This window comes from Bos taurus, chromosome 3, assembly GCF_002263795.3.
Source record: "Bos taurus isolate L1 Dominette 01449 registration number 42190680 breed Hereford chromosome 3, ARS-UCD2.0, whole genome shotgun sequence".
In the NCBI taxonomy this organism is placed as follows: domain Eukaryota; kingdom Metazoa; phylum Chordata; class Mammalia; order Artiodactyla; family Bovidae; genus Bos; species Bos taurus.
The window spans coordinates 114,403,709-114,427,390 of NC_037330.1; positions in this window are offsets into that span (position 1 = coordinate 114,403,709).

A 23,682-nucleotide genomic window follows, 5' to 3' on the forward strand; every position below is an offset into this window, starting at 1 on the left:
AGATTTCTTCTTTTGTGAATTCCCTCCTTCCAGATATCACCAATTTTTCTTTGGTTTATTTTTCTTATTGACTTGTCTGTCAGAAACGATTAAAGTATTTTCCCCAGTTTTAATGGATCTGATATAATTTTGGCATCTTCTACCATTCAGAAATTTGGGGATATTATGGTTTTATTTCGATTCACTTTGTTTTTTAAGTTTTACCCAGTCTTGTGTCAATCATTTTAGCCTTGTTCATGTGCTAAGAATGGTTCTTCTCAACCCAGAATTATAAAGAGGCTTTGTTTTGCCTCCTTCCAGGGTAAGAGGCTATTTTGTTTGTTTCTGCTGGGGAGGAGGAGGCTGTTTGTTGTTCATTTACTTGTTCATTCAGAAGCCTGACTCATTGCTCCCAGAGCAAGAAACAAACTCGGACAAATCTGTTGTTAGGAGGCTCAGACTTCATGTGAGGGAAGGTCATGGTGGCCTTCTAGTGGAGTACTGGGTGATTACGTTTCTGGGGCAAGTCCCAAGTCTAGGGACAGCAAGAGGGGTTTAGAACACAGCCCTCTTCAGTCACTGGCCTCCTTTCTTGGATACGCTCAGTGCCATTCCCCAAGCTCCAGTGCCAAGACAAGCCAGTTCTGAAATTGTTTTGACATTTGTAAATAGCGGAGGTTCCAATACAGCAAACTCCAAATGACTTTTCTAACCATTTCATTGTCGTTTCCTGGAATTCTATTTTACCAAACATTGCTCGAATAAGAGAGATTGATAAAACATCTCGGGAAGCAAAGATTTTCAATTTAATGGAATCTGAACTACAGTGAACTTTCTTAAGCATCTGCCAAACCCTTAATAATTCTCTCCATGGCCCATTGAGAAAATGTTTCCATCCATTCAAAGACAAACCCAAACCTATGTATTTTGAACTCAGACCCTGTACCACAAACCATGGTCAGCTTATTGCACACATGGCCCCTGAATCCACGTCCTTTGCAATATGGGTTAGCAGGCTGCGCTGTCAGGATGCAGAGTCTATTCCCCTGCTCTTGAACCTGGGCTGGCCTGGTGGCTAGCTTTGCTCAGCCGAGTGTGTCAGAGCTAACACCATTCACAGGAGCCTGTGGGATTCCCTCTCGCTTCTTCTCTCCCTTTCTCAGCTCTACCATGGCGAGATGCTAACAAGCCCAAGCTTGTCTGCTGGGGGGATGTGAGTGGCCTCATGCAGCAAAGCCAATCATCCCTGGGGTCCCTGGAAAGGCCCCAGCAGAGTTCAGTACAACCGCTGAGCTTAGCTGAGCTCAGCGGAGCTCTGAGTGCTCCAATTCACCAGTGGTGGTTTAGTTGCTAAGCCGTGTCTGACTCTTTCGACCCTATGGACTAAAGCCCTCCAGGCTCCTCTGACCATGGGATTGTCCAGGCAAGAGTACTGGAATGGGTAGGCATTCCCTTCTCCAGTGGATCTTCCCAACCTAGGGATTGAACCCAGGTCTCCTGTATTGCAGGCAGATGATTTTATAAGGGAAGCCCAATTCACCTGTGAAAGTGAAAGTGAAATTGAAGTCACTCAGTCATGTCCGACTCTTGGCAACCCCATGGACTGTAGCCTACCAGGCTCCTCCATCCATGGAATTTTCCAGGCAAGAGTACTGGAGTGGGTTGCCATTTCCTTCTCCAGGGGATCTTCCCAACCCAGGGATCGAACCCGTGTCTCCTGCATTGCAGTCAGAAGCTTTACCATCTGAGCCTGTAGACTTGGGCAAAAATTAAAGTTGGTTGTTGCCACTGAGGTTTTCTGGTTGTTTATTACCTCGCATCATTGTATCAATAGATAATTAATATTCATATTTGATATTAATTGTTCCAAAATGTGTATCAGTGGTGTATAGTCAGGAATGAAAAATGCAAATAACCCGTGCCATCCAGAAAGGGTCAGTGTAGTGGGGAGCACAGACTTGCAAGGCAGCACCCAGGATACAGAGTGTGTGCCTCGTGGCCTCTATGCCAGCTATGCCACTGTGAGGCTATGAGAGCATCCTCTGCTGGCACAGAAAGGGGACACCCTCGGGGTCAGGGGATCTGAGAAGACTCCCCAAGGCAGGGAGATGAGTCTTGAAGGAAGGTCTGACTTTGCACGTGCAGCAGTCCACGGCTTGACAGCCACAAACAGTGCAGGGTTTTGGTAGAACTGCGGTCTAGGTCAGAGTGGAGACGGGTCTCACTCGCAGTCTCCTGGAGGCCCTGAAAAATCTCAGGTCTCTGAGCTCCACCCCAGAGTCTCTGATTCAGGAAGCTGGGATGGAGCCCAGGAATCTGCTTTTCTAACCAGTGTCTGGTGGCGCTGCTGCTGCTGGGCTGAGAACCACGGGTGTAGTGACTGAGGAATTAGAGTCCAGACTTCACCAGATGAACCCGAGCTCCAATTCTGTCATCTCTTGCAGACTGTGAGACATTGAGAAAGTGATTCAATTTCTCTGTCTCAATGTCCTCCCCCCAAAAGCAAGTATCATGACACTGATCACTGTAGAGAATGGATGTGAACATTACTTGAGTTAATGCTTTGAAAGCACTTAGCACAGAGCTGAGTAGCCAGGAACATTCAGGAAGCATGAGCCATCACTGTTATGCGTATTATGTGAATGGTTACTATGGCAATTCCTGAGCACTGCTGGGGCTCAGAGGAATGACCAGACAGGTGGAGAGGGGTGAATGGATGGCCAAGAGGGGCCTGGGCTTGAATTTTGTTCCATAGGCTACATGGAGGCATAGAGGGTGTGTGGGAGGTGTAACACAATCAGATTCAAGTTTCAGAAAGATCATTTGATTGCTGCAGTGAACACTGGGGTGTATGCATCCTCTCAGACCATGATTTTCTCTGGGTATCTGCTCAGGGGTGGAATTGCAGTATCATATGGTAGCTCTGCTGCTGCTGCTGCTGCTAAGTCACTTCAGTCGTGTCCAACTCTGTGCAACCCCATAGACGGTAGCCCACCAGGGTCCACCATCCCTGGGATTCTCCAGGCAAAAGCACTGGAGTGGGTTGCCATTTCTTTCTCTAGGGTATCTTCCCAATCCAGGGATTGAACCCAGGTCTCCTGCATTGCAGGCAGATTCTTTACCATCTGAGGCACCAGGGAAGCCCATTGACAACCTGAAACTATCACAACATTGTTAATCGGCTCTATGACAATATGAAACAAGTTTTTAAAGCAAATGGGACCTGATTAAACTTAAAAGCTTCTGCACAACAAAGGAAACTATAAGAAAGGTAAAAAGACAATCCTCAGAATGGGAGAAAATAATAGCAAATGGAACAACTGACAAAGGATTAATTTCCAAAATATACAAGTAGCTCATACAGCTCAATACCAGAAAAATGAACAATCCAATCAAAAAGTGGGGCAAAGACCTAAACAGACATTTCTCCAAAGAAGACATACAGATGGCTAACAAACACATGAAAAGATGCTCAACATCGCTCATTATTAGAGAAATGAAAATCAAAACTACAATGAAATATCACCTCACACCAGTCAGAATGGCCATCATCAAAAAGTTTACAAACAGTAAATGCTGGAGAGGGTGAGGAGAAAAGGGAATGCTCTTGCACTGTTGGTGGGAATGTAAATTGATACAGCCACTATGGAAGACGGTATGGAGATTCCTTAAAGAACTAGGAATAAAACCACCATATGACCCAGCAATCTCACTCCTAGGCATATACCCTGAGGAAGACAAAATTGAAAGAGACACATGTATCCCATTGTTCATTGCAGCACTATTTACAATAGCCAGAACATGGAAGCAACCTACATGTCCATCGATAGATGACTCGATAAAGAAGTTGTGGTACATATACACAATGGCATATTACTCAGCCATGAAAGGAACACATTTGAGTGAGTTCTAATGAGGTGGATGAACCTAGAACATATTATACAGAGTGAAGTGAGTCAGAAAGAGAAAGATAAATACTGTATTACCCTGCTTATTTAACTTATATGCAGAGTACATCATGAGAAATGCTGGACTGGAAGAAACACAAGCTGGAATCAAGATTGCCGGGAGAAATATCAATAACCTCAAATATGCAGATGACACCACCCTTATGGCAGAAAGTGAGGAGGAACTCAAAAGCCTCTTGATGAAAGTGCAAGTGGAGAGTGAAAAAGTTGGCTTAAAGCTCAACATTCAGAAAACGAAGATCATGGCATCTGGTCCCACCACTTCATGGGAAATAGATAGGGAAACAGTGGAAACAGTGTCAGACTTTATTTTGGGGGGCTCCAAAATCACAGCAGATGGTGATTGCAGCCATGAAATTAAAAGACGCTTATTCCTTGGAAGGAAAGTTATGCCCAATCTAGATAGCATATTCAAAAGCAGAGACATTACTTTGCCAACAAAGGTCCATCTAGTCAAGGCTATGGTTTTTCCTGTGGTCATGTATGGATGTGAGAGTTGGACTGTGAAGAAGGCTGAGCACCGAAGAATTGATGCTTTTGAACCGTGGTGTTGGAGAAGACTCTTGAGAGTCCCTTGGACTGCAAGGAGATCCAACCAGTCCATTCTGAAGGAGATCAGCCCTGGGTGTTCTTTGGAAGGAATGATGCTAAAGCTGAACCTCCAGTACTTTGGCCACCTCATGTGAAGAGTTGATTCATTGGAAAAGACTCTGATGCTGGGAGAGATTGGGGGCAGGAGGAGAAGGGGATGACAGAGGACGAGATGGTTGGATGGCATCACTGACTCAATGGACATGAGTTTGAGCAAGCTCTGGGAGATGTTGATGGACAAGGATGCCTGGCGTGCTATGATTCATGGGGTCACAAAGAGTCAGATACAACTGAGCGACTGAACTGAACTGAACTGAACTGAACCCATATATATGAAATCTAGAAAAATGGTCCTGAAGAATTTATTGACTGGGCCACAATGGAGAAACATAGAGAATAGATTTATGGACATGAGGAGAGGGGAGGAGAGGGTGAGATGTATGGGGTGGGGGATGTTTTTAAAGAAAGAAGGAAAGATCATTTGGGCAGCAGAGTAAGTGAGGTGGTGGAGAAAGGTGGGCGGTGGAAAGGCATCGGGTGGTCTCTGTGCACCTTGATGAATGATGGCCACTCCCTGTGGCCAGTCTGTCCAGCTCAGGAAGTGGACATCATCACAAGCCTCCAGGCCAAATGCTCCTCTCCCTCCTCTTCCTCCTCCTCTCTCCCCACCCCTCCTTCCTCCTCCTTCTCCTTCTACCTGCTTGTCTCTGTCTCCTTCTGTTTCTGTCTCTCTGCTCCCATCCAACCCTTCAGCAAATCCTATTGGCCCAACATTTACAACATCGCCCAACTCTTCTGTGTCTGACCCCTCCTCTGTCCTCATCCTCAGTCAAGGCCCCACAATCTCCTGCCCAGATGGCCCTGGTTTCCTTCTCACTGCGTTCTCTGTTTCCACTATGTTGTTGGTCAGTCGCTCAGTCGTGTCCGACTCTGCGACCCCATGGACTGCAGCACGCCAGGCTTCCCTGTCCATCACCATCTCCCAGAGCTTGCTCAAAGTCATGTCCATTGAGTCAGTGATGCCATCCAACCATCTTGTCCTCTGTCATCCCCTTCTCCTCCTGCCCTCAATCTTTCCCAGCATCAGGGTCTTTTCTAATGAAAAGAAAAGAGAAGCCCCTAGTCAACCACAACAACAGGACTGTTCACCTGACCTGAGGGCAGGAACGCTACCTGGTCTGTCTGAAGTTTGGTGGGTCTAGGGAGTGGGTACCACTTACTGGGATCCAGAAGGGAGGCTTCATCAATTAGGTACAGCCTGGGGGAGAGTCATATTTCATGACTACGATTTGTGTTAAGTGGGGAAATCTACATCTCATTGCACAATTTATTCGCATGTCTCTCCAGCTCTCATGACTTCTGAGAAGTCCCGTTTGGACAGTTTCGAGACTCAGAGGCAACCCTGATGCTCTCTCCTCCACCTGGGTCCTGGGGTCAGGAATGATGAATGGAAGGTCAGGAGATAAGCTGCTGTTTATTTGACTAAATGCTATCTGTTCCCAGGCAACAGGGAGGAAAGGTTGATAAAGCACTCCCCCATCTGCCACAGGCAAAACCTTTAGCAGAAAGGTATCTCACTGTCCTTATTAATAAAGCTCGGTGTCAGAAAATGGCCCAACATCTATAGGACAAGCTCCACTCAAAGCTTCAAAGCTTACTAAGTTTGTTTAGAACCCATCATTGAATTTAAAAGGAAGATCAAGCACATTAGATGTTGAAAAAAGCTTTAGCTATGAGGGATAAGCATTGAAGTTTTCAAAACTTGAGTTATTAATAGATCTTTTTTCATTCTTTTGTTTCTTTTTAATTTTTTGTTGAAATATAGTTGATTTATAATGTGTTTATTTCACATGTGCAGCAAATTAATTCAGTTTACATATGTATACATTCTTTTTTATACATTCAGTTTATAGATAGATAGATACATTTTTGTGGGTCTTTTTTTCCATTATGGTTTATCACAGGATATTGAATGTAGTTCTCAGTGCTACACTTTAGGACTTGGCTGTTTCTCTCTCCTTCATGTAACCGCTTTACATCTGCTAACCCCAACTCCCCACTCCGTCCGTCTCCCAAGCCCCTGCCCCTGGGCAGCCTCAAGTCTGCCCTCTGTGTCTGTGAGTCTGTCTGTGTTCTAGACAGGTTTGTTTGTGTCACATTTTAGATTCCACATATAAGTGATATCATACGGCATTTGTGTCTCTCTGACTTAGTATGATAATCTCTAGTTGCATCCAGGTTGCTGCAAATCGCATTATTTCATTCTTTTTAATGGCTGAGTAGTATTTCATTATCTATTTGTACCACATCTTCTTCGTCCCATCATCTGTTGATGGACATTTAGGTTGGTTTCCTGTCTTGTCTATTGTGAGCAGTGCTGCTATGAACATAGAGGCGCATGTCTCATTTTGAATTACAGATTTGTCCACATATGTGCCCAGGAGTGGGACTGCTGGATCATATGGTAGCTCTATCAGGTCATTTCTGATGTGTGATCCATATTGTACAAATGTCAGCCTCCAAACAAAGGCCTGTCGGACTTAGGAAGAAATAAGCATTTAAAGGTTTGTGACACCAGCTCGGGGAAATCCCATGTAATTGGTGCTGAATTTTTTCTCTCCATTCATGCCAACTGTGGGCAATGGGGAATGAAGTTAGGAAACTACCTCAGCACCATGAAGCTTTTCTTAACGCCTGAAAAACATAATTTACACTCTTGCAGCTTGATATCTTAGAAATGTTCAAGGCAGTGAAATATCCACTTACACAAATGTCATGATTGATATGGGTCTCAGATTCCTAACTTTACTCCATGGTAAAGATCTGCCAAGCAGGAGTTGCGGGTTTGATCCCTGGGTCAGAAAGATCCTCTGGAGGAGGCAATGGGAACGCACTCCAGTATTCTTGCCTGGAAAATCCCATGGGCAGGGTAGCCTGGTGAGCTATAGCCCATGAGGTGACAAAGAGTCAGACACAACTTAAGGACTAAATAACAACAAAAAGATCTGACTAGTCTAATAAGAGGATGCTGGCTGGTGCATCATTTCTAGAGCAAGACGAGGGTGACAAGTAACAAGTGTGTGTGAAATACAGTCTGTGATCAGCACACCAGAAAGCAAGGCCCCTGGAGGGGGTGTTTGGGCAGGGCCTCCCCTGCCTTTTGGACTTGGGGTCTGAAGTTAGCAATGAGTGGAAAGAACACAGATGAAGTGTTGGGGACATGGTTAAGACATCACTTGTTCCTGGTCTTGGGGGTTGGAGTCCATGGAGATGGGACCTGGTGTGGCCTCAGGCAGAGCAGATGCTCTCAGATGGGCTCAGGGTATTGGCCCTTTCTCTGTGGCTCTCACTCTAGAGCATCAGTACCTCCATCCCAGGTACTTCCAGCTTCTGGATGTGCAGGATTTTCCTCAATGCATGCAGTAGACTCAAACTTTTCAGCTTCAACAAATCAAGCATTGATGTCTCTGAACTTGAAATGCAGGTTTCAGTATCATTCCAACTTGACTTTGTGCATTTTCTGTGGCTGTTGCAACAAATTGCCACCAATGTGGTGGCTTAAGACAACACAAATGTGTTTATTATCTTACAGCTGTGCAGGTTAGGAGTCCTCTTGGGGGTCTCTTTTGGCTCAAATGAAGTTGTCCGCAGGGCTGAGCTCCTCTCTAGAGGCTCTGGGAGAAACTATTATCCATTCCCCTGCCTTTTTCAGCTTCTATGGAGCCCCTGTGCTCTTTGGTCCATGGCTCCTTCATCTTCAGAGCCAGCCAGCAATGGGCTGAGTCCTCACAGACCATCACTCTCGCCTGCTTCCAAGGTCGTATCTTCTCTGACTCCTCCCACTTTTAAAGAACCTGTGTTTACATTGGAGCCCGTTAAGATAATTCAGGAAAATCTCCCTATTATAAGGGCAGCTGTTTGGCAAACTTAGTCCCACCTACAGCTTTCATTGACCTTTGCCATGTAATGTACCTGTTCACAGGTCAGGGATTAGGGCATGGACAACTTTGGGGGTTATCGTTCTGAGGTAGGAGATAGATGGGTCCCTGGGCCGGACACCTGGTGCTTGTTAAGTGAAATAAAATTCAAGCTTTGTTCTCACCCAGACAGTCCAAGGACAAAGCTAGTAGCAAAAGCTGAGCTCTGCTAAAGAGATAAAGCACCCATTCCTGAGGTCAAGGAAGACTTTCCTCTCTGCACACATGCAGGCAGGCTTTTGGGGGGTGAAAAGGGGAGGGCGCCCCAGCCTGTAATGAGTCTGGACATGCTCCCATAGGCCTTGACGGTGGGACCCATCTTAGAAAAAAGTTGCACATGCATCTTGAGGAGGGGCCTAAGACTGGTCAGGTGTGGAGAAAGAAACAAGCTACTTGGTCATGTGTAAACAAAGACCCCGAAGGACCATCCTATAAAAAGCGATGTAAGTCACCTCTTTACTACGGTCCTTACCTAGAAGGCCCACACTCCAGCTGTGTATCTCGGCCTTGCCTCTGAAACAAACAAAGAAACTCTTTCTCTGGGTGCCTGCCCATGTATTGTGCTGGGCCTCTAATAATAAACTTTGTATCTGTTTTGCAATTTTTGCCTCCTTTAAACATTCTTAGTTCTGCTGCTGCTGCTGCTGCTAAGTCACATCAGTCTCGTCCAACTCTGTGCAACCCCATAGACGGCAGCCCACCAGACTCCCCTGTCCCAGGGATTCTCCAGGCAAGAATACTGGAGTGGGTTGCCATTTCCTTCTCCAATGTGTGAAAGTGAAAAGTGAAAGTGAAATCGCTCAGTTGTGTCCGACTCTTAACGACCCCATGGACTGCAGCCTACCTGGCTCCTCCGTCCATGGGATTTTTCAAGCAAGAGTACTGGAGTGGGGTGCCATTGCCTTCTCCGTTCTTAGTTCTAGAGGAGGGTTATAATCAGGAAACTTTGCTTCTAGCCTCCAGCCTCTGGTAGGCTGGCAGGTTCTATTCCTGGACAGGGAAATAAGATCTTAATTTAAGACTACTGTGCCTCCGAGAACAGTTCTCCCTACTACATTAACTAAATAACCCACTAATGTACCCCATACTCAGAGGATATTTACACACATATACACCCTGCACACACACAGACCCCCTAGCAATATTTCAGGCCTAAATTCCAAGACAAGGTGGGTAGCTGGCTCACTTGCCCATCGTGCAGCTCATTTGCCTACCACGCCCCAGCCAGTGCTTACCCTCCTTCTTATAACTTTGTGCCAAGTATTCAGGTAACAAAGCAGGGCCAGGAGAGACCCCCGCCCCCGCCCCACCATATCCTCCATCTGTCTGTTGTCTGTAGAAGACCTTTAGCCAAAGAATAGATTTAATCAGAGACATAGAAAAATGTAGAAACAAATGGCCAAACAAGATAAAATAATAATAGTTTAGCCGTTAAACAGTCAAAGATTTTTAGTTCCTCCTCAAGGTCTGCAGATAATATTCTGAGCTATATTCTTTCAGCTGTTTTGCAGATACTGAAACCCCACCATATGGAACAAGTTAAACTACATGATGACCAGACTGTAGCCATGACATAAGATACCATAATTCTGAGAACTGGCTTCAAGGAAATGGAAACAACCCAACCCTGGAACTGAAGACTAACTGCACTTGAAACCATCAAGATGACACTGATCAGAGCCCTGCATGACCAATTTCAAGATGACTGTCAGAGCTAACTGCCCTGCTCAGCACATAGGCCCCCTCCCTCCCCCTACCTACACACCCCTGAAATTCCCCCTTGAAAAGCTCTTCCCCCCGGATTAGCAATGGGGAGTTGGCTCTGCCTCTGCCGGTCCATCAACACCCATGTGACCCTCCCTGGACTCCTCCCCGTCATGGCTAGACAAGTGTCAACCCAGGTAGACGCACCTGGTGTGGACAATCCTCTGTGTTCATTCCAGCTTCGGCTCCAGGGATGAGGCATTCTCTTTGCTGCCAGGGCCCCTCTGGGTGGCCTCTTGGACAAGACCAACACAACTCACACCAATCCCTCTTCTGGGTGGCCCATGCTAGGTCATCAGGAAAAGTTTGTGTTGGTCAGTTCCAGCCTGGCCTCCTTACTGATGACGGCTGTAGGCTCCCTGGACTTTGCCAGGCCCCAAAGCCCAAGCATCTGGTTCTCCCAACTGCAGAGAACCCACTGCAGGCCATCGAATGGTCTCATGGGCACTGCCATCACTAGGGGTGAACTGCCCCCGCCCCCCACTTAAGGGACAAGGAAGGGCGGGTGGGATGAAGGTGAAAAATACAAAATGCAGCAATTCTCACCCAAGAAATCCCTTCACACATCTCTTTTTCCCCCTCAGATTCCCTGGTACATCCTTAAAAACATGTTTTTAAAAGACTTCCTTTTATAAATTCCGTCTGGCCTCATAGGCTGTTTGGTAAATGATATGTATCATCCCGGAACATTTATCAAATGTCAGTTTTAAACCACAAGCTTTACTAAACATGCTGCGCATATGTCATAAGTCAGGGAAATATGTCAAACTCAGGAGGCAGGGGCTGCAGCAGGCACTTTGGATTGCCTGCCCAAATCAACTCCCCATGCCCATTCTTGCCGGCAGAGTTCCCCTTTTATTCACCCTGCTCTCTGTAGGCTTCTAAGAGCCAGGGGTGGGGCATTTCCCCAGATGGAAGGTGAGCTGTGCCCGGAATCCCATAGCCCTGTCTGTCCTTGTAATTGAAGCTGGTGTGGCACCCGTACCCAGTCCTTGAGATGGAGGAGGAATCCACCAGGAGCTCCGGGGAAAATTTTCCAGGCTCTTCAAAGGAGTCAACCAGGGTAAACAAAATGTGGTCTACCTAGGCAGTGGGATCTTATTCGGTCACGAGAAGGAATGATATCTGCTGTAACAGGGGTGAACGTGAAAACAGTATGCCGAGTGAAAGAAGCCAGACGCGAAAGCCACCTCCTAGATTCCAGCTATATGGAATAGACAGGTAAAGCAGATCTATAGAGACAGAAAGCACAGTAGCGCCCCTCATGGCCTGGAAATGTTAAGGGCGCTGTTTGGAGTGATGAAAACTTTCTGGAATGAGATCGAGAGGATGGTTGCACAATATCATGAATGTACTCAAGGCTAATGAATCATACAGTTTAAAATGGCTTAAATGGTGATTTTTTTTTTTTTTCATGTTGGAGTATTACTCCACTTTGCTTATCAGTAAAGAATCTGCCTGCAATGCAGGAGACATAAGAGACACTGATCTGATCCCTGGCTGAGAAGGAAATGGCAACCCACTCCAGTATTCTTGCCTGGAGAATCCCATGGACAGAGGAGCCTGGCGGGCTACAGCCCATGGGGTCTCAAAGAGTCGGACACGACTGAGTGACCGAGCATGCACACACATAGTTGATTTACAATTTTTGTGTTAGTTTCAGGTGTACAGCAAAATGATTCAGTGATACAAATGCCTACGTTGTGTGTGTTTTACTGCGACTGGAGGTGGGACAGAACCAAGAGGAAGCAGGTGTTTTCCTGAGGTCCATGCCGCAGTGAAGGACAGCAGCGTGACCCTGGGCACACAGTGGAGTCCAGCCTGTGACCGAGGGTGGCTGAGCACAGGAGCGAGGCCCTGAGCCCTCACACCCAGTTCTGGAGCACCCCACCTCTGGGTTTCGTATTATGGAAGGTACTTTTTAATGTGCCATGTAACAGCAGTACTCCTTGGAATAATTATCATCTCCTTTTAGACCACTACACAATTTCCTTCTCAACTAACTGATGATCTTAGAAAATACAATTTGCTGAGAAACATTCCCTTCAGTTCCCAGAGGACACAATATTCTTTCCAGTCCCCTTGAGAAAGTCTCTACCCAAGCAGCAGAACTAAAGAACAAATTTGATTTCACCTCCATCCCAGATATGATTAAACTAATTTCGTTATGGAGGGAGCATAGGAGGGGCTCAGGAACCCAGGAGCTGAACGAGGCTGGTGAGGTTTAATTTCTTGTTTATGTCCCACAGCCTCTGGACACTTCTGAGGTCCTTTAAGGGTATGAATACATCCTGCAGAAGTCATGGTGTAAACGGCCCCATATGGCCCCAAAGAGTTCAGTGTGGCTGATTCATTGCCCAAGTTAGGGCATAAACTCTCGAAGAAATCACTCTCAGTGCCCAGAGGCTGCAAACTGAGAACTAAAGCTATTTATTCTGCCTACATCTTCCCAACCATCTCTCCTCTCATCCCTCTATTCAGGGACCTCCACAATAAAATTAGTTTGATGCCATTTAGATTTGGAAATAAAAATTAAGTTTGCAGCTTAGGGTGAGAATCTGCAACAAGGGAAAGAAAAAAAGAAAAAAAAGATCTGGTCCCATGGGAATTCACAGGACGTGGTTCTAGGAGTGTGATGGTCTGGAAGATCAGCAGTGAACAGAAAGGAAAAAAAGCTGATCTGAGAGGAGATGATAAGAGCCCAGTGGAGTCCTGCCATGGCTGATAAACCTGCCCTTGAAGGATTTTTGGAGCAGCTCATTTTGCCTGGAAGGGCCCAGGGAAACACATAAAGTTACCAGGAAATGAGATTCCTCATGATTTTATTTTCTTCTTTCTATGTTTTTCTAATCTGCTGGTGTGTTCCACAATCAACATGGATTATTTTTCAAAATAAGAAAAACTCACTTTAAGCATATTCTAGATTCACACTGTCTATTAGGTAAGGGGAAAATAACTTTCAATGGGTGTTTGGATAAGAAAGGAAAATTCTTTCATATCTTCTTGTGTTTTTAACTTTTTTTTTTTAGCTTTTTCTTGCACATTTTAAGATGCGTGGGTCGTTGTGGGCGTGTTTTTCTGGAATGTGTGATTTCTCAGGGCAGCGAATGGATCCCCAGGCAGCTCTGCCCACAGTTTGCTGCCCGAAGCCTCCGTGGAAACGGGTGTAAAACATTTGCTTTATCTAAACAGACAGTTTTCAGCCCACTGAACAAAATCAGGGAAACACATGTTTCAGAGTTTGATGCTTAGCTAAAACCATAAAGCTACTGGGTGGAGAAGGGGGGTGTTGCCCTTTTTTGCATTCAAAGTGGAAGTGGAAGTTGCTAAGTTGTGTCCAACTCTTTGCAACCCCATGGATTATACAGTCCATGGAATTCTCCGGGCCAGAATACTGGAGTGGGTAGCCTTTCCCTTCTCCAGGGGATCTTCCCAATCCAGGGATTGAACCCAGGTCACCTGCATTGCAGGTGGATTCTTTACCAGCTAAGCCACAAGGGAAGCTCTTTTTGCATTCAAAGTACCTGCAATTCGAGCTACTTACTGTGATAAACAGAGTCTCAGCAGTTCTGTTGAGAGAATAGTCCACGGACCCATTACAGCCTCTTCTCTAATCACAAAGCAGAAGAGGAGGACCACGGGGTGACTGGCTACGTGAAGCTGTTCACATTTAGCATCTAGCTTTGCCAGAGAATTCCTTCTTCAATTTACTGTAAACAAAAATGCCAGCCACACCCTGCCATAAAAAATCCCTCAAGCTTTGCCTCCATTCTGCACAGTAGGAAAGATAAAGTCCCTTTCTGTCTGCCAAGTATTTTAAGTTTCCTTGAAAACTTGGAAATGAGCAGATTTTCATAGCTGTCCAAAGCCACCCATATGAATAAACACTTTGTGTGTAAAAATAACTAACCAAAATAATAACGATAATAATAATAAAGCTTAAATACAAGATCTGCACAAGAATAACCTCTCCAGAGGACCTCCTCCCAGAATGGCTTGTGGGGGAACTGGCAAGATCCCAACCACCCACCTAGTCACCCACCTAGAGAACCTGAATTAACAGAGTGTGTATGTATATAAAATTTCAAAGCTGTTGATTTCAAATCTGAGTCTTGCCACTCCCCACCACCGTTAACACTCACCTCAGGCACCTTGGGCCATATCTTCATGGACTTGGTTTCAGAAGCAAGAATGGAAAGTCCTGATTCCGTCCGAGGCAACTCTGAGCAAGCTGCTCTCTCTGGGGGGTTCCTCCTCAGTCAGCCACACAGTCTGGAGGAAACTGAGAGGTTTGCACCCTCTCCAATAGATTGAACTGTGTCCCTGAAATCCATCCCAGTCCTAACTCCCAGTACCTGTGGATGTGACCCTAATTGGAAACAGGGCCTTTGTAGAGGCAAGGACTTCAGGTGTGCATGTGCATGCCTGCTCAGTCATGTCCGACTCTGTGTGACCCCATGAACTCTAGCCTAACAGATTCCTCTGAATTTTCCAGGCAAGAATACTGAAGTGTGTTGCCATTTCCTACTCCACGGGATCTTCCCAACCCAGGGATTGAACCCAGGTCTCTTGTGCCTCCTGCATTGACAGGCAGATTTTTTACCACTGTGCCACCTGGGAAGGACTTCAAGATGAGCCCAAATTGGATTTAGGGTGGGCTCTACGGGTGACGGAGGATGAGATGATTGGATGGCATCACTGATGCAACGGACACGAACTTGGGCAAACTCCAGGAGATGGTGAGAGACAGGGAGGCCTGGCGTGTTGCAGTCCATGGGCTCACAAAGAGTTGGACACGACTTGGCGACTGAAAAACAGCTAAATCCTATGACTGTTGTCCTTATGAGAGAAAGGAGCAGAGATTGAAGACACAGAGACAGAGGAGAAGCTCCAAGGAGAGGGAATGTGGAGACAGAAACAGAGAGCCAAACAATGCGTCTACAAGCCAGGGATGGATGGCTGCCACCAGAAGCTGGGAGAAAAGTATAAAGTGGATTCTCCCTCAGCCTCCAGGAGAAACCAGTCCTGCCAGCACCTTGGTTTGGCGTTTCCAGGCACCAGACTGTGAAAGAATATATGCCTGTTCCTTTAAACCACAGAGATTGCGGTAAGTTGTTTTCCAATAAATTCTAAGAGTATATTTCAAAGAAATGAACACATTCTCCCGACCTAGAACCTTTGGTTCAGCCATGGTCTCCAAACCCTGGGTTATCATGCCTCCTTTTAGCTGCCAGCTCCACCCAGAGCTCAGCCCCTTCCTTCCATCCCAGCTGCTCAGGCCTTTTCTGCTGGGTTTCTCCTACCCACCGTCCTAAGCCTTGGCCACAAGGAGAGTTTTTAAACAATTCAGACACCAGGGCCCCACCAAAGATCTAAGATGGATGAAATAAGACTGTATTGGTGTGGGGATGAGGGTGAAGTCTGAACACCTGAATTTTTTAACAGCCTCCAGTGATGGTAAGTTTCAGCCAAAGAGCAGGAACCCCTACCAGCCCTGGGACCTCCAGCTGGCATCTCTGCTACCTCCTCCACCTACTGCCCACTGAGGTCTCTTCCACAACCACTCTGATGTGGCTCTCAGCACCCGTGGGCCTCAAACTTGAGCCTGCATGAGAATTTCCTGGGTAGTCTTTCTAAGTGCAAATCCTCAAGCTTCTACCCACAAAGACAATTCCATAAATCCAGTTGTAGGTCCAAAAATATGAGTTTTTAGCAATCTTGAACTTTGTTGAACATTAGAACCTCCTTAGGAGCTTTACCAAGAAAAAAAAAAAGTGTCCAGTTGAATCAAAAATTCTAGGGGAAACACAGGCATCAGAATTTTAAAAATTTTCCAGCTGATTCCAACATTCAGCCAAGCTAGAGAGCCACTGTCTCAGGAAGGGCCTACTGAGTACCAGCTACAGTGATGGATAAAATAGATGGTTCATGCCCTTCTGGAGGATACCATCTGGTGGAGAGATGAGGCAGATATTATTAATCATTTAAATCCACAAGTAATTAAGCAATTTTAAACTGCAGTGAGTTCTGTGATGGAAAAGAATGTAGTTGTATAAGACAGACTGATGTGGTATCCAGGATTGCCTCTCTGAGCATGAGTTGGAGACAAGTGGAGTGTGGCGACCAACCCATCCCGAGTAGAGAAAGCAGCACATGCAAAGCCCTGGGGTGGGGACATTTCAGGAACCTAAAGAAAGCCTGAGTAGCTGAAAGGCAGTCAGCAAACTAAAAGAATGGGAGTGACTTTTACTCAGAAGGGAGAAAAATAGAACAGGAACAGGTTTGAAGCGTGAGGGGTGAAGGCAGATCAAGCTAGCCACGTGGAATGTGCTAGGTTTGAGCTGTGTGAGTTATCCACACTGGTGCTGGAAAATCACAGCAGTTAATTCAAAGAAGTGAATATGCTCTCCTGACCTAGAGTGGGTAGGATTGCAGGGAACTTGTCTCAGGCTGCCATAACAGAGCACTGCAGACAGGGGCCTTAAGCAACAAGTGCTTATTCCTAGCAGTTCTGGAGGGTGTTATGAGCATACCTGGAGAAGGTGGCCATCTACAAGCTGGAAAAGGAGATTTCTCCAGAAACTGAGTCAGCCAGCACCTTGATCCTGGACTTCCAGCCTCCACAAAGTTGCTGTGTGCTGTTCACTTGGCCTGACCTTTTCCCTAGCCCTCCTTTTCACTTGATTAGCTGCTATTTATGCTTCAGAGCTCAGCACAGGAGCCCCTCAGCCTGTAAATGCTTCTGGGCTCCATGCTGACACTTCTCCTCTGTGCCTATGGAGGTCTGGATGTACAGCTGTTCTTGGGTCGAACACTTTCCCTGGGGATCTGGCTCTCTCACCAGAGGGGAAGTAGTCACAGGCTGGACCTATGTCTCATTCATCTTGTATCCACACCAGCCCAGCACCAGACATGCAGGAAGTAGCCAATCAGTAACTGAATCAGTTATCTGCGACACTCGGGTATGTGCGTGCTACATCACTTCAGTCGTGTCTGACTCCTTGTGATCCTATGGCCGGTAGCCCACCAGGCTCCTCTATCCATGGGATTCTCCAGGCAAGAATACTGGAGTGGGTTGCCATTTCCTCCTCCAGGGGATCTTCCTGACCCAGGGATCAAACCCAGGTCTCCTGCAGCTGCTGCATTGTATTTGGATTCTTCAGCACTGAGCCACCAGGGAAGCCGACTCAGGTATAAACCTTTGTTTTCAAAAAATGCCGTTTCCAGAATAGATTCATGTCTACACACAATGGAATCACTTTTCTGTACACCTACAACTAAATAACATTGTTAATCAACTATACTCTAGTATAAAATAAACAGCTAAAAAATTTTTTAATAATAATAAAAAAATGATTTCCAATTCAGCAAATGTTCTAGTATTATCCTTTGGCCATTTGAATACAGACACTTTACAGTTTAGCTTTTCACATGCCCGTGTCCAGGAGGAAGATGGTCCAGAATTGACCAAAGGCCCTGGGAAAAAACCTACATCACACTTGAGTGATTTTGGAAATGTGCTATCAGATGCTTAATTTACTGCACATTGACTTTGGGACTGAGATATCCAGTAAAACGTGTTTTAAATCTGACCGTGATCATGTGTGCGTGTATGTGTTGTATGTGTGTGCTCAGTTGTGTCCGACTCTTTGTGATGCCATGAACTGTAGCCCGCCAGGCTCCTCTGTCCATGGGATTCTCCAGGCAAGAATACTGGAGTGAGTTGCCATTTCCTCCTCCAGGGGATCTTCCCAACGCAGGGATCAATCCCACATCTCTGGCATCTCCTGAATTGGCAGGTGGATTCTTTACCACTGAGCCACCACACCATGATAATACACCCTTGCTATAAGCTTAAATAACTTAACAAATATAAGGATGCTTCTGGATATGTAAGCACTGATATAAACACAGCGAATCGTCACTAAGGTTTTGTCCTCTGTGGTATTGTAGGGTGCTTCCTGTTGCATCCCCCAGCAAACTGAGTATGTGCGAGGTGGAGAACTGATATGGTTCTTCCAGGTGGTGTAGTGATAAAGGGCCCACCTGCCAATGCAAGAGACATAAGAGACGTGGGTTCGATCCCTAGGTCAGGAAGATCCCCTGGAGGAGTACGAGACAACCCTCCGCAGTATTCTGCCCTGGAGGATCCCATGGACAGAGGAGCCTGGTGGGCTACAGTCCATGGGATCACAAGCAGTCAGACACGACTGAAGAGACTTAGCATGCACGCACTCCCTTCATTAGCATGGGACTCACGCAAGTAATGTCCGTGTTCTCAGTCTCCATCTCCATCAAAACTAAATGGGGTCTATGTTATCTGCCTTATAGGGTTGGGGTGAAAAGAAAGTGTTAGTGTCTGAATAAAGCCTAGAGCTCCAGAAGAGAATAGTGCTGGTGATGGTGCCAGAAGGGGGTAGCACCGGGGTGGTGTTGGCTTGGGGAGGTGCTGGTGTTAATGACGATGCTGGCGATGCTGCTGCTACAGGTGACGTGATGGTGAGGGTGGCGCCTGTGACGGTGGCACTGGGATGCTGGGTCTGAAAGCCTTCAGATGGCCTGGACAGGGCTCAGTACCCCGCTTGGAAAGAAGGTGACCAGTAAATGTGTTTTGACTGAATAAATGAAACAAGTAGCTTAGGAGTCCTTTTATTCCTCTACACTTTGTCAGTCACCGTGTTAAATTCAACAGGTTGAAGAGACAAATATCATATGATATCACTTATATGTGAAATCTTAAAAAAAAGAAAATGATACAAATGGACTTGTGTACAAAACAGAAATAGATCCACAGACAGAGAAAACAAACATGATTACCAAAGGGGGAATAAGGGGAGGGATAACTTAGGAATTTGTGATTAACATATGCACACCACTATATATAAAATAGGTAGACAATATGAACTTACTGTACAGCACAGGGAGCTAAACTCATTACCTTATATATTAAGTATGTTATCTTCTGCTATAATAACCTATAACAGAAATGAGTCTGAAAAGAATATATGTGTATGTATATGTATTAACATATATATGCACACATATATAGCTGAATCACTTTGCTTACAATTGAAACTAACAACATAAATTAACTATACTTCAATTTTAAAATGCTTTTAAAAGGAAGAAAGAAAAGAAAAAATCAATAGGCTCAAATGATGTGTAATATTATGAGTCCAAACTACATTATAATCTATGTGAAGAAGCCAAGATAGGTTTTCCAGAACCTGATTTTCTGACTAAATAATGAAAACTTCAACTAAAATCTGGTTTCAAATGTTTTTAGATTTTTGACGTTTTGCCTTCTCTTTTCTCTTTTGCCCAGGCATGAGCTCACCTTGTTGTATGAGCCCAATTTCACAGTTCAGAGGGTTTTCTGACAGTAACCTAGTTGAGATGCTCCGTTACTCCCCGCCTGGTTGTACTTGAATTTTATAAGACAGAAAGGGTCTTAAATAAACCATTCTTTTCCCTTGAGCTCCACTTGGAGCAGGAACTAGAGTAAAGGTCCAAGCTCAGTTCTAAAATTAGAATTAGACATGTTTAATTAAATCAAGATTTTGGCAAATAATTGATTTCAACTCAAAGTTAAACTCTGAGAGTAAACAAGAAGTCGCTAAAGCATGTGACTCCTCCTTGGCCAGATCGTGGGGTCGCTGCCCACGTCTGTGAATCAGACATAGAACCGTCGCTCTTCCAGCTGGTTTTTCTCAACCAAACGCCCACACCACAACTGAATGGTCAGCCGCTAGACTCCCTCCCCTCACCTCCCTTCCAGCAGCCCTGATCAGCGATGTCCAGACTCATTCCTCAGATACTTGTGTGAGAGCAAATCTACATCAAATCCAGATGAGAAAAATATGCCTGAAAGAGAAGGAAATGATTTAGTGGAACACTTGAGGACTTTAACGCAAATGTGTTGACATTAGTTTCTGCATACAAATTATAATATTCCCAAGATACCTTCATGAGAATTGTACTAAAGTGTCCACACACCCAGGGCATGGAACTGTAAGACAGCATCGTAATATGCTATCCACTGCCAAGTACAGAATTAATTAGATGTGTTTGTGTGGCATTTATACATATGGTTTTATTAATATTGAGATCTCATTGCATATGTATAAATATTGTGTGTTGTAAAACTGCTTGTTATTTTTTGCTGTTGTTCAGTTAGTCATGTCCAACTCTTTGTAACCCCATGAACTGCAGCATGCCAGACTTCCCTGTCCTTCACTACGTCCCAGAGTTGCTCAAACTCATGTCCAATGGCATTATTTAAATCAAGACCATCAGGCTGGGCTGCAGAAAGAACCCAACCTTCTAAATGAGGGGGAAAACGCTATATACAGACAGAAATCTCTGGGAAGAACCAAAGAAATCATAACCAAAGTCACTTAACTGAAAGTTCATCCTTGAGAAATGAATCTAATTTTGATTTTTGGTTACATCAGTCCTCTCTTCCTTTACTCCTTCACTAATTATTTCTTGAGCACCTACTATGTGCCAGGCATCATACTATGAATACTATAATTCTTCTTTCACCATTGTTACATTCTAAAAGAACTTCGTGCAAAGATTAAACTAGGACTTCCTTGCTGACACAGTGGGTAAGAATCCAGTTGCCAGTATGGGGGAAACAGATTCGATCCCTGGCCTGGGAAGATTGCTCATGCAGCAGAGCAACTGCACCCGCATGCCACAGCTACTGAGCCTGTGCTCCACAAGAGAAGCCACGAGCGTGAAGTGCCCATGCTCCACAACAAACAGTAGCCCCTATTGCTACAACTAGAGAAGGCTCTTGCAAAGCAAGGAAGACCAGCTTAGCCAAAAAAGAAATAAATGAAATAGATTTTTAAAAATTTAAGCTACTTGTTAAAAAAAATAATAAATTATAATATGTGATTAAGACCAAGTTTCTCTCTCAAAATCTCATTAAGCAAAGCTACACTGTGAAGTCACATGTGGAGACATCTTTGACATTCTTCACTTTCCTGGTGTGTGATATTAAGTATAGAAGTGTGGACACACTTCTGTCCTTTTGTCTAAAAATGACATCATTTGCTTTGATGAGAGACCATTTTAGGAGCACCACCAACCCCGATGTGCTTGGAATTTTGTGCCTCATTTCACCTGTTGGAATGCAATCCCCTCCAAACTATTTCCCCCCTCCCAAACATTTCTCTTCAGACATTCTGAGCTTAATCATATCTAAGAAATAGATCTGAGAGAACTCACAAATAGTCAGGAGTCTAAAATCCAGATTTGTCATCTAAATTCTGCTACTTACTCTGCTGAGACCTGTAACGAGGGCAATTCCTTACAGAAGAGATTTCCCACCTTAGAATGATATCCTGGGGTTTATCACTGGAACATCAGGTAAGACAAGAACGAGGAATGATTTTTCACCACTAAACTGGCATGTGTCTGCAGTTGATGTGTTCAAGCTGAGGCACACAGTTCATTATCAGTCTCTCTGGAGGCTAGAACAAGGCTCTGGGAAAACCATCACATTTCACAAGTCACAGAAGTCTTAATTCATCCCAGATCAGCCATTTCAGTCCTGGGAAAAGTTCCTTTGGAAACATCATCTTCAAAGGGAAGGGAAGTGATGCATTCATGAAGATGCCCATCCCAGCTGTCATCGAAGAAGTCATAGCTTGTGAACATCTAGTTGAAACCGAGTCCCTCTAAAACTGAGCCCCCTCACTGAGTTTATGAGGAACCGTTCTGTCTAAAACTTTACTCCTTTTCCTGTCCAGTTCCTGTTCCCCTCAAGATTGAGGAATATCAAAGAAAAGAGGGAATTGAACCCAAGCAGGACCCTGTAGGGCCCTCCTGGGTACAAAAGCCCCCTCCCCCATTTCTTATTTGTAGAAAGCATGGCTTTAGTCTCCTGAGCCTTCCCCCACGTTCCAAACAGAAGGCTCAATTAGTCAATGATGAGGACAGTAGACTCATAGGAATCCTGCTGCTGCTACTGCTAAGTCACTTCAGTCGTGTCCGACTCTGTGTGACCCCATAGATAGCAGCCCACCAGGCTCCCCCGTCCCTGGGATTCTCCAGGCAAGAACACTGGAGTGGGTTGCCATTTCCTTCTCCGATGAGTGAAAGTGAAAAGTGAAAGTGAAGTCACTCAGTTGTGTCTGACCCTCAGTGACCCCAGGACTGCAGCCTTCCAGGCTCCTCCATCCATGGGATTTTCCAGGCAAGAGTACTGGAGTGGGGTGCCATTGCCTTCTCCACATAGGAATCCTAGGGATGTACGTAATGATCTAACACATATCTTTGGGTTGTTCTGCAGAAACTGAGACCCACCCCTCCTCCCCCTACAATCCCCACCTAAGTGGAGGGTAGTGAGTCCATGCTGACCACAAGCACTTAGACCTCAGCCTGGTTGGAACCAGAAAACTGAGATTCCTGTAACATCATCGTGTTACCTCACCATCAACCAATCAGAAGAAAGCCCTTGAGCTTTTTAAATATGTTTCACACAGCTGTTCCCTAACACCATCTCCAAAAACTCCTGCTTGAAAGTCATCTGGGAGTTCAGGTCTTTTGAGCATGAGCTGCCCGTTCTCCTTGTTTGGTGCACTGCAAATCAATCCTTACTTTGCTGCAAACGTCTGCTGTCAGATTTTGGCTTTCTGCACAGCGGGCTCATGAGCCCTGGTTGGGTAACACAACCATTGGTTGAATTCTTCAATTCCAGCACAGTGCTGCCAAGATTTGGTGAATTTTAAGGCGACTTGGCTTCTCACAGTCACAGCAGCCCTCAGGTTCCTGCTTCTGTACACACTGTCCTTACTAACATCACATCCACTCTAAAAGGAGCCTCAGCATCTTTCTCACCGACACACGCATCTGCACACATGTACAGACATATGCACACGGCTTTCAAGCGTACATCAGCGAGTACATACAATGGCAATTACAGAAGACTGACATGGGTGGGGAGGGGCCGATGTGGGGAGGGTCTGTGCCACAGTCACAGAGCCAACTCTGAGTTGACAAGTGGTCATCCCCACTTTGAAAATACCTGTGGCTGACCTATGGCCAATCCACACTATTGAGGAATGTCTGCTCAGTCCTGTTGTATCTTTGTCTGTTCCCGTCTGACTTCCTTAACTCCAACCCCTAGGGTTGCACCTCCGCCCAGTCTGAAAATATTTCCCCTATTACCCCAGGACTCACTTCCCTTCTGCAGTCGAATTCTGCCAGCACGGTGCCCAGCAAAATGCAGGGTTCTTCCATAAACAAGATCCATCTGAAAGCAACAGTGCCTATTCCTCCTTTACACGTATCCTTTGGAGCATTGATTACAATTGTGAAATATTGAAAACAACTCAGATGTTCAATATTGCAAACATTTAAAAATAAATCACACTTTGTTGTCATTTTTC